Raw genomic sequence first — 12,362 nt, forward strand, 5'->3', positions numbered from 1 at the left:
GCCTGCTCCTAGCGATATTTTTGCGCCAAACGGAACAGGCACCAACCCGAAAGCCCGCGTGTGCCCCTGAACGAAGCCGCAAGTGATCTGTGTGATTACTGGACGTGGAATGAAAATTGTATTGTGAAATTCAACCTTAGCGCTAGCCTGGTTCGTCCATCGCCGTGCGTGCGCTGTGAATATATATATCGGAGTTCTCTCTAAATATTTCTAAAGGCGCAAAAGCCGACCCATCAAATGTTTTGAGCTGTTACCGTCACTTTTGTAGAAACCTGTACATTGTATGCCATTCTAAAAGACACGCTTCTCGTGCACTTTGTTGTCCTGTGTCTCGCCCTGGTAGTATACTCGGAACTTCTAACAAGAAGACAATATCAATACGATCTATCCATAATGCAGGATCGTAGGCCCACGGCAGGCGCACTTGCCGTAGGGTTTTTCAGCTTTCTGCTCAGCCTCGCACGCCGCTCACGGTTAACCTGCTTTGGGGATATAAATATTATTATTATAATATTAACGTTATTAGATATTATAGTTTCTTCACTGTAATTTATAGCAATCATCCAGATTTCTTAAGGTAACCATGCATTTAACCTGTATTAGATCAACATTGTTACGACATGCATATGGGAGTCATTGAAAACTACATTGCTCAGCCAGAGAAAGTACAAATGAAAGTCTCAATCTTTATTCCAATTTGGTATTCCGAAACAGATTATATTGGCAGAATTTTATGCCTGCTTGCATTATGTGCAATTCAATGTTCACAGACGGAAAATTCGATTCCTTTTTGTGCTGTCGAAAGGCTGCTTCAATGTCGAAAGCAAGCTATAATTATTCATTTCGAAAGTGCTAAGCAGTGACTATATCACTAAGCTTATCAATGCGTTTTTGTACCACGAGCACAGACAGACGGACAGACAAAGAACTTTACTAATGGTCCTGAGGAACAGAGTTAGGGTACCTCCCTTTTCAGGGAGTCCCCGTAGCCGTCGCGGGCCGCACCCACGTCGGGGTAGGAAGATCGTGGTCCTCCGCCCTGTCCCAGGCCCTCTGGAGAGCCCGTAGCTGCTCTGAGAAGTCGCCGCTTTTAAGGGCTGCCTCCCAGTCGGTCAGAGTGGTTAGCGATGAGCTGCGTAACGCAGGGCATTGCCAGTGCATATGGGATAAGGAGCAGTACGCCTCTCCACAGTCTGGGCAGTGGGGTTCTACATTAGGTGCAAAGTGACTGAATCGGCCCCTGGAGGGGAACGACCCCGTTTGTAGCATGCGAAATACCGATGATTGTGGTTTATTAAGTTAACGGTGTGGTAGCGGAAAGGCCCGTCGAGCGAGTTTATAGTGTGCCAAAATTTCATGAAAGGTGAGAAGTGAATCCCTGTACAGTCCTAAGTCGCCGCCCGTGAGTCCACCTCAACCGCCGCGGTGTGTAAGACCTCGCGCACAGTCATTGGACAACTCATTGGCGTTAACAACCTCAGAGCGCACATTGATTCCCATATGGGCCGGGAACCATTTGATGCTATGAAAACCAGCAGCCACCTCGCGGCCGAGGATGGCCACCGCCTCCTTTGAGATCGAGCCGAACACAATTAAGTTTTCTTTCTCCCTCTCATTCACAGCCATGGATTGAAAGTGTTCACTTTCATAAGTATCAGGATGCAGACATTCTGGAGTTTGTGCTGAGCATTTGTCAGCATCCTATAGTGCGCATGTTTGTATCAAGTTCTGGTGTTGCAATCGCAGTGACCTACGCATATTTTTATCTTGCAACAAGCAAATTTATTGAACTTTGTTTTCAAATCTACAATGTGGCCATGCAGTAAAGACCACATTATTAAGCAAAAAAAATGCAGATTCAGCGTATGTGTTGGAATCTATGCGAAGTGAAGTTTTTGTCATGTGGTCAATTAAATGCTGTAAAAGTAACTGTGATATATACAATTTGTCTTATTTTCAACAATCCAACATGTCGTCTTTTGCAAGGTTTACTTATGCACTGCATAGGTCACAATCTTAATGTCATGTAACCTTTATGCACTACACTCTTCACAAACTATACCGAAATGCAAATGGCAGTTAATGCAGATGCCCACAACGAGACCTCAACACAGTGATGTTTGTTGAGCAAGGAATGGTGCAAGGTGTATGCAGATAAAAGAATGACATGTGCTTATGTACTAATTTACTTACATACCTCACAGGCTGCAATGTTGGAATATTAGGTGAGGGGAAAAAAAGGTATTTAGAAAAGGAAGAAGCGCACAACATTAATTAAAGACCAGCAAGAAAAGAAGCACCAATACAATGCACCAACTAGCCCAATGTGTTTTACTGGCACAACAATATACAATACTTAACAAACAATAATAGAAAAAAATACTGCCCCTGCACCACATACAGATGGTGGGCCAGCGAAGCTGAAATGTGCGGCCCTGTGTTTATCACTGGCTTAATTTCGACGGTTTATTCAAGCCTTTGTGAATGAATGGTTATGTCTGTGTTTCTTAATGAAGGCACGCACAAGTTTGACTTGGATATACCACACTGTTTATTTTGAATGGCACATATCGTGCTTAGTCGGAGCTCCTCGTCTACAAACCGTCGAGGAGTGGTCCCAAACCAAAGAACGAAATCAGAGACACACACGTCATTACTCTCAGAACAAAAGACGGAGGAACCATTCCACACGTCAGCAAAATCAGAGTCCTTGGGATGTTCATTGAGAGCAACGGCTCTAACGCCGCGACAGTGGAGAAGATCGTGACAAAGTCGAATAATGCCATGAATCTCATACGACGCGTAGCCAACAGACAACACGGCCTTAAGGAAGGAAATCTCCTCAAGCTAACACACGCCTTTGCGCTATGCCACTTCACCTACGAGGCGGCCATGCACAGATGGAAGATAGCGGAGAAGGACAAACTCAATGTACAACTGAGGAAGCTAGTCAAACTAGCGCTGGGAATCCCCAAGAATACCGAGACAGAGCTCCTGCTGCAACTGGGGGTACACAACACACTAGAAGAAATCGCCGAAGCTCAAGAACGGGCTCAATGGACAAGACTCTGGAACCAAACCGGGTAGAGAAATCCTAGCCAAACTAGGTCATGACACCACAGTAATCGAGAATCTATATCAAAGCGTTCCGACGGACACACGCAACTCCTACACGGTTCGCCCACTGCCACGGAACATGAACCCCGCGCACCATCAACCCAGAAGGCTGGCACGCGGATCGTTCATCCTGCGCGAAATACGTGATAAGAAGATCCTAGCCTGTTTCGTTGACGCGGCACAGTACCCGACCAGGAAGGCCTTCGTTGCCACCACGATCAATAAGCAAGGTCAAGTCAGAAACGCTCTCACAGTCAAGACCCACAAGTCCGAGATAGCAGAACAGGTTGCCATCGCACTCGCGCTCACAGACCGGGCCATCACCCACGTCTACAGCGATTCACGCTCGGCCGTCAAAGCCTTTCAGAAAGGAGCAGTTGCAAGCCAAGCACTACAAATAATAAATAGATCCGCACCGCTGCAGCATCACACCATCTGCTGGTTCCCGGCACACCTCGGAGAGATCGAGGACGCCCCTCGCAATCTTAATGAGATGGCTCACAGGAGCGCGCGAGACCTAACCCTCCGCGACGCCACCTATTCTGGTCGTGACCATCCCAGCGAGAATCGGGACCCTCCTTCCACATATAACGAGATCATAAAGCACTTTTATCTAGACCGCAGAATATTCAGCACACCTCACAATAAGCTCACCAGGCCTCAAGCCCTGACGTTCAGAATGCTTCAAACAAACACGTACCCCACGCAGAACAGACTACATCACTACATGCCTGACCTATACAAAACATCATATTGCGAAAATTGCCATAGCACACTAGACGTACATCACTTGCTCTGGCCGTGTGGTCGGACGCACGCAAACAAGGATCAAGAGTCCGCCAGGCTACAAGACGCATTACGCAGCACGGACCTGGCGGAGCAGCTCTGGGCTGTCCAGCGAGCCCACGATGCGTCCAGGGAGTTACAACTCCCGGTCCCAACGTGGGAGTAGCCCGCTCTATGGGACCTTGCGCCCCGTAGCTCGCAGGACCTTTCAATAAAGTTACTCCATCCATCCATCCATATCGTGCTTCGCAAGATCACCATCATGGAAAGTGGAATGAGTGGTTCATTGTGTTAATCCAGCGGGTCCATCAAAGTATTTCTGAATTATGTTACACATTTGATTTTGTAATCCGTAAATCATAGTATTTGACTCAGTTATGCACTGTAGTTACCAAATGAAACACCGGGGCTGCAGATTTCATTTATTTAACTGCAGGGACACATTTTTGAACCTATTGGGAAGTCGTAGAGAGACTTCTGCACGCGCGCTCTGCTGCGAGAGAGAAACGACTTCTATATCGGTGTAGCCAATGGCCCACCCCACCTTTGCTGCGAGATAATTATGAAACCATGATCTTGTGTTCACCCTGTCCCCCTCTGTGTCCCTTCCCTGCAATAATACGTAGATAAATGTATACGTTTTAAATGCATAAGCACTTTTATGTCTACCCAACAAGAAATTTCTCCGTCCATCATGTAAGACGAATGCAATGGCTCACAACCCCCTAAACAATGGCTCGTACCCCTACCTTAGGGTTTTTCTGATCGGACCACGAGTGTTTCGCCTAGGCGTATACAGCTTCACTAGAAAAATAATGAACAACTTTCTGCCAGAGACCAAGACGATCATGAGGCGTAGTAACAAATGAAAGTTTATTGAACATGCCGAGGAAATGCTGGTTGACAAGCAATAAATAGAAGTTAAACAAAAAGCGGAAACAAAAACTTATGTGTGTCCATACAGATCTCAACAGGAAATGCATTCATCTCTGAAAGTGTATCAGAGGCCATGCTGACAGAAGATTCTCCCAGTGTCTTTGCATCTACAGCTTCCATAATTTCTCTAGGCAGCCGATCTCCACAGAATGCTAGCTTCTTCCTCTACAATACACTCTCGACATCTGAGCGTGCATTGTAGAGAAAAAAGCTAGCATTCTGTGCAGATCGGCTGCCCAGAGAAATTATGGAAGCTGCAGATATAAAAATGCTGGGAGAATCTTGTCAGTATGGCCTCCGTTAGAAATGGATGCATTTGCTGTCAGAAAACAAACAATAATTTTTGCGTCTCTTTTTGTGTATGTTCGGTATATTGCTTGTCAGCCAGCATTTACTCGATGTGTACATTAAACTTCTGGTTGTTAGATAATCTCGGTTTTCTTGTTCGTCCAATGTGCTCTCTGGTGCCATTTGCAGTCAGGCTAGTTTTTAATTTTTTAGACTGCAACAAGTCACTTTATTGTTGTGTTCATATAGGAGGTTGTGGCCAAGTACTGCACCAGGGTGGCCAATCCTGCTCTGGTGAGGGAGTGCGTTACCGGTTCTGGTTACCGGGATCAGGCCAAACTCCATGCCTGTTTATGCAATTTTATCAACACGCGGATTTTTTTTTAATCCGGTGGAAAATTGCGCGGCAACCTTTATATATAGCTTTCATTGATTACGAGAAAGCGTTTGATTCAGTCGAAACCTCAGCAGTCATGGAGGCATTGCGTAATCAGAGTGTAGACGAGCAGTATGTAAAAATACTGAAAGATATCTATAGCGGCTCCACAGCCACCGTAGTCCTCCATAAAGAAAGCAACAAAATCCCAATAAAGAAAGGTGTCAGGCAGGGAGATACGATCTCTCCGATGCTATTCACAGCGTGTTTACAGGAGGTTTCAGAGACCTGGATTGGGAAGAATTGGGGATAAGAGTTAATGGAGAATACCTTAGTAACTTGCGATTCGCTGATGATATTGCCTTGCTTAGTAACTCAGGGGACCAACTGCAATGCATGCTCACTGACCTGGAGAGGCAAAGCCGAAGGGTGGGTCTAAAAATTAATCTGCAGAAAACTAAAGTAATGTTTAACAGTCTCGGAAGGGAAGCAATATGTAGTGAGGCACTGGAAGTGGTAAGGGAATACATATACTTAGGACAGGTAGTGACCGCGGATCCGGATCATGAGACTGAAATAATCAGAAGAATAAGAATGGGCTGGGGTGCGTTTGGCAGGCATTCTCAGATCATATTCTCAGATCTCTTCCGATACTGTTAAACATTAATTTAGTTTTCTGCAGATTAATTTTTAGACCCACCCTTCTGCTTTGGCACTCCAGGTCAGTGAGCATGGATTGCAATTGGTCCCCTGAGTTACTAAGCAAAGCAATATCATCAGCGAATCGCAAGTTACAAAGGTATTATCCATTAACTCTTATCCCCAATTCTTCCCAATCTAGGTCTCTGAATACCTCCGGTAAACACGCTGTGAATAGCATTGGAGAGAACGTATCTCCCTGCCTGACCCCTTTCTTTATTCGGATTTTGTTGATTTCTTTATGTAGGAAAGAAATCCTCGATAGCCATGGCGTAGAGGTAGAGCATCCCCCTCGCGTGCAAAAGGACCTTGGTTTGAATACCGGTGCCGCGCAATTTTCCACCGTATTAAAAAAATCTGCGTGTTGAAAAAATTGCACAAAAGGGTCTGGAGTGCGGCCTGATCCCGGTGACCAAAACTCGTAACGCACTCCTTCACCAGAGCAGGATTGGCCACCCTGGTACAGTACTTGGCCACAACCTCCTATATGAATACAACAATCATTGACTATAGCGCAACAGAAATACGATGGACAAGAACGAAGTGAACCCAGAGCGCTTCGTTCTTGACCGTTGTCTATCTGTTGCGCTTTAGTCAATAGGGAATACACATCAACTCGTCCAGTTTTCAGTTCTTTTCTCGGGCTTATAAGCCTGCTTGTGTCTTGGAATATATGCATGGCTATGTATCCTGTAATTTAATTCTTAGCCTTGTGCTTACAAGTCACGTGTAAATCTTCTTTTTTTCCTGACAATCTCGTGTGATGCGCAGGCCCAAATTGTTTCTGGTGAATCCATGCAGGTGTGCAGGGTGATGTGCAGGGTGTAATCTGCACTACAAGTGCTGCTTTGATTGCTTTCAGTTCAGCTTTTCTAGGTGTAGGATGGCCTGGAATGGTACTCACCTATATATGGGGTATATTTTTATCTAGTGTCATACTACTGTTACACTGCTATTGCCACATCAGGGTAATATATGTGCCTGATATTTGCTTCATCTTCATGGTTAGCAACCTCCTCTGTGTATTTGGCAGCTTCATATAGCCTCCTGGCCGAGCTTGCCCCCATATTGTACGGTATGGGCCTGTTGTGTTTCAAGTTCGCGTGCTCCCGAGGTTGTTTCTGAAAGGAGGGGTAGTCGTGTTTGCATCTCATATCCTAGCTGGCATAGTATCTTGGGACCAGGTTGTGAGCTCTTGAGGCAAAGAATTTGTGCTGCAGACTACAAATCTACTCTGTCTAGGTGCTTGTTCGTTTGCTCTTTCTCATAGAGGTCTTCAAGCATGGTAAAGAGTGGAAAGACCTGTTATTACCCGATGCCTGTATTGAATGAGTTGTCTTTATTGTGCGCTGCTTGTAATTCATACCGTACAATACCTTGGACACAAGCACAGCATCTGCGATTTTCCATAGTATCCACTCGTCCACCTCCCATGATTTCAAGATTATTTTTTTTCACTAAGTGTAGAATTTGCGTCCAGGCATGACATAATTGTTTCACCCACGTACTGGCTCTGCTGTCGTTGTCTTACACTAGCTGAGGACTTGTGAATGTTAACTTTCAGCTATATTTTTCCAGCTATGTTGAGCACAATGTGCAATCTGGGGTAGTTCTTGATTCTAGTCTTTTATCCGACGTCCACGTAAGGTGACTTATCAGAAACCGAGAGGCCATAATGGCCATGAAAGTCTGCAGTGTTGTAGAGAGCTGGCTGCATCATTCTTGACTTCTGTATAAGATTGCTTTCCATTAGACTGTAGTACACCATAGGCTGTAGTACTTCTTCTAGTATGCCTCTGTTGTTGGTGTGGGTGGTCCAAATGTACCCCCAACTCTCACCTAGAATTTTCTGTCGTTCAGAAAGTTACTGTTTAAGTTAAAAGCTGTACCAGAAATTTTTTGCTCATCGTTCCTCTTATTAGAGTAGCATGAGGTACTGCTTTTACAAGCCTCTTCACTCTCGTTATTCTTTCATAAGTGGTATTACACAATGCCCTGCGATAAAGTTTCTGCAGCTTATGGTCCACTCATATCTGCCTGAAGGTAGAACTCTTAAGAAAGGTTTTCTTTGTGCTGTGTGTGCGTCGTAGTATGAGCATTCATCTCTTGACATTTATACATCTGTAGAACCAGGTTCCTGACAGGGTACTTGGTATACCTGTTTATGCTTATTTGTGCAGTGCTGTTGAACAACACATATTGATGCAATAAAGGTTTACGCACTCGAATTATCACGAAAGATGGTTGTTTTACAATGATGCCCTTTGCTATAGATTCGTGTTAGATTTTGCATACGCATTCCCCCCTATGCAATAGTATTTGAATGTTTAAGGGTTCAATAAATTGTGATGAACTGAATCTACGTGCAAGAGCTGTTCTTTTTAAATGTGACTCCCATCGAAATGCGACTTCCATGGCTGGAAAATGAACCCCTCGCCTTTTGTTAGGAGCAGAATGCAATAGCCACAGGGGCAGGTGAATAAATTGAAGAACCATATTTTTGCCTGCAGATATTTTTCTTGCCTGTATGTAAGTAAAATGTGGAATAAGTTTGTAATTGCAAAAAAGCAGTTTGTGGTCCTTTATTGAATATACCACATATTGTGTATAGTTGAAATGCAGAAATTTGTTCTAAAATCCTCTGGTGATATGTTCTCACAAGTAGCATAATATTTCATTACTTATAAAGATAGTAATCACAGCGGATATCATTACATGGGGTTACACACTAATGTATGTGATCACAAACTTATTAGAAACTGTTATTAGAAACACGTAAGGCATGAATGTTTCTGCACACTTGATCAGCTGTGAACGTGCAAGAACTGCTTCTACTTTAAAGATTCAAAGTTTCCCAGGAAGGGATGCAACTTGCTGACTTCACTGCACACTTTTGATTTACTTTTCTTTAACGTGTCGTTTTTACTGTTTTATCCCCACAAGAACAGCCTGTATGCCTGCTTTTCGCATTGTTGCACGAGTTTTACATAACGGTGCAGTAGGGCACGTTGTCACAGTGTCTAGCAAGTGAATAATTTACTTAATTTACTAGCTTTAGAGTAAGTACCTTTCAAAGCAAATGTTAATACAGGTGCAGTAAGGATACAAAGTCCACAACATATTCAATGTTTATTGGTTTCGGTGCAAGAAAAAAAGATTATCCAGAGAAGAGGTGCAACTAAACATGCATGTGATATGCGAAAACAAATTAACGACGCGGTATATTCAAGCCACGGATTTAATGCTATCGTAGAAAATTCATTACGATAGCCTACACTTTTGCTCTGACAAATTTAATAAGTGAGGTAAGATAATCTTTCAAGATGCATCGGGAAATTCACGCTTGAAAACCTACAAGAAACTGCAACTGAATGGTACCACGTTCAGCACAACGATGAAACTTCGGGTACTTTGCTGTCTTGTCATTTGCCCTTGCCGAGGTTCAAGTAATTCAAGCTGCTCCGTAAGCGCGATTTTCGCATGCTACTCAACAAAAGAAAATTGTGACAACCTCGTCGTATGGTGGGGATCGAACACCTCCTAGTACTGACAACTCGCAAAGGCGTACGAAGCAAAGGTGTAAATGCACTTCATTTGCTGCGTAGCATGTCAACAAACGCATAGAGACAGGAGAATGGATTCTGCGATGCAATTATTTAGTCTCCCTTACCGTACGTACCGAATTCGGCAATCCACGTATCCGGCATTGCACTTGTTGTGCGAAACGCCATTTTCCAAAACAAATCGTCGAAATAGCTCCGTGATATCTCTCCGCGCAATTTCGACGAAACATAGCAGCGATCGCTGGGTGGGTGCGACTGTCCGACCAACCTGCTGGTCGCAGCCGAAAATCGGGGGTCGGCGCTGCGACTGCGATTTTCAACGCAAACGACGGAAATCGCACTTCCGGTGCGACGAAAATCGCATTATGTGAAACAGGCTTAAGAGCTGCGCTCTTAAAAGTAGGCTCCAATCCACGCTGTGAAGGTGATTGGCCAGCGAAGCTGTGGTATCACCTGATCCGATAAGGCAATGCCACGTAGGCTTGAGCGGAGTCCTGTCGAGCCTGAGGACGTCACCGTTGTGCATATTGATGTTGCTGTTCCTTTCGTCGCTTCGTATATGCGTAGCGTTTTTATAGCTCTATCGCAACACAAATAAAATTAGTTCCTCGGCGGGTTCTTTTACATATGAAATTGTAGTGACGTCACTCCCTGCTTTGTATGCTACAGTTACTTGTTCCTGGCAAAGGCAATTTATCCATCTGTACTCTTTACTGCGAAACGCTTCCTGCAAACGCTTTGCGCGAAGGCCAGCTTTCCGGTAATTTCTTTTTAAGTGCATAAGCATTTCTACGGCTACCGAACGAGGAAACCCGTACCTCACGTAAGGCGAGATCGCTTTCAAAATAGGGCCCGCAGGAGCGAGCGCATTGATCGTCGGGCTTCCTCTCGCTTCAACACGAACGACGAGAACGCAGTGCACACGAACCTAGCAGCACTGGGCGCACTCTGCCACCGTCGCAGGTCGTTTTCGAGATCGGCCGTACGTAGCCCCCACTGGAGCATGGTTGATAACGGCTCACATCCAGAGGAGGCAGCATCATCGACGACACCTATGTACGAGAGCTACTAAACCTGACAGTGTTCAATTACGTCACGTACTGCAGCACGCATCGGCCAGTGCTCATCTCCCATGAAGCAGGGGCTTCACAAAAAATAAATTATGGAATTTTACGTGCCAAAACCACGATGTGATCATGAGGCACGCCGTAGCGGGGGACTCCGGATAAGTTTTCACCACCTGGAGTTCTTTAACGTGCACCTAAATCTAAGTACATGGGTGTATTTGTATTTCGCTCTCTTAGAAATGCGGCTGCCGTGGCCAGGATTTGATCCCGCGACCTGGTGCTTAGCGACGCAACACCAAAGACACTAAACAACCACGGCGGGCGGCACCATCCAAACGCACCATCATATAATACGAGTGACCATTGATTTTACTCGCCTCTTCTTCGTCGTCTCATGGTCGTCTCAGTTAACATTTCGGTGTTGCAACCGTGTTTCTCCGTTGGACAATTCTTTCGCTGTTTCTCGCAATTATACCCAACACAGCAGCATACGACGACGAAAAGTAGTTCTCAAATAGGCTAGTTTAATGCCCAATAAATTTGTCGACTTCGATAAAAAGTGGTTCAGGGCCTCTTTTCAGATCATTGCGGGCCAGATAAAGAAATTCCTCATATCAGATGATGATGCTGTAAGATGCTGTCGTCGAACAAACGGTTGAACACGTGCAATGGCAGCGCTCAGGCGCCAATTAGAATTATCGGAGGGCAGCTGTCGCATGTAGCGCAGGCAGTGACAGAAGAATCTGTTACGCCAAACGAACGGCTCCATGTTAAGAGCTCAACTCGCCAGCCATTGCAGTGCTTCTTTTCGTAAAGCAAATAATTATGAGTGTGCAGAAAATTGCCCAATGATGCGGCTTTCGAAGAAGCCTAGTTCGGAAGGGGCATTCCACCGATGCCTTGGTCGTGCACGAAAAATATTAAAAAAGTAAACGCGCCTTTTTTTTTATTTTTGCTCCTGGCAGCCACGTGATGCAGAGCAGCGCGCCTCTTCCGCGTCATTTCTCTGGAATAACCGGAGTGCAAGGCACAACCAATCTCACAAATGGATTCCACACCGCAGCCATCAAATTTTTCCATCCAGCGCGAGAGAGCCTGGCCGGAATATAGCGAGCAGGCAGGGTGCGGTCACGGTGAGCGCGGCTTTGGCACCGCGAAAATATTTGACCAAGATACTTCGTCACGCATAACCACTCAGAATTGAAGAAATCGCGACCTGTGGAAAGCTTGCTTTGGGTAGCACGGGCCTTGACGGTGCATCAGAAAATGATAATTTAATGGACAGACGTTCTTAACCAAGGTTGGACGCAAAATTAAGCACCTACGCATACCCGCCTTATCAATAGCAATGACTTAAGACCCGTACCCGTATAAATAGCGGGCTGTCAAAACTATGCACCGGAGCGTTGCAGATACGCGCGACTTATAGTGTTCATTGTGATGGACCTTGTAGATTCAGCGGTTGTGCGTTACGACGTAGAATGATGTTCACTTCTGCCCAATTAATACCTCACTCGACATCGCCGGTCC

This window comes from Dermacentor andersoni, chromosome 1 (assembly GCF_023375885.2).
Source record: "Dermacentor andersoni chromosome 1, qqDerAnde1_hic_scaffold, whole genome shotgun sequence".
In the NCBI taxonomy this organism is placed as follows: Eukaryota; Metazoa; Arthropoda; class Arachnida; order Ixodida; family Ixodidae; genus Dermacentor; species Dermacentor andersoni.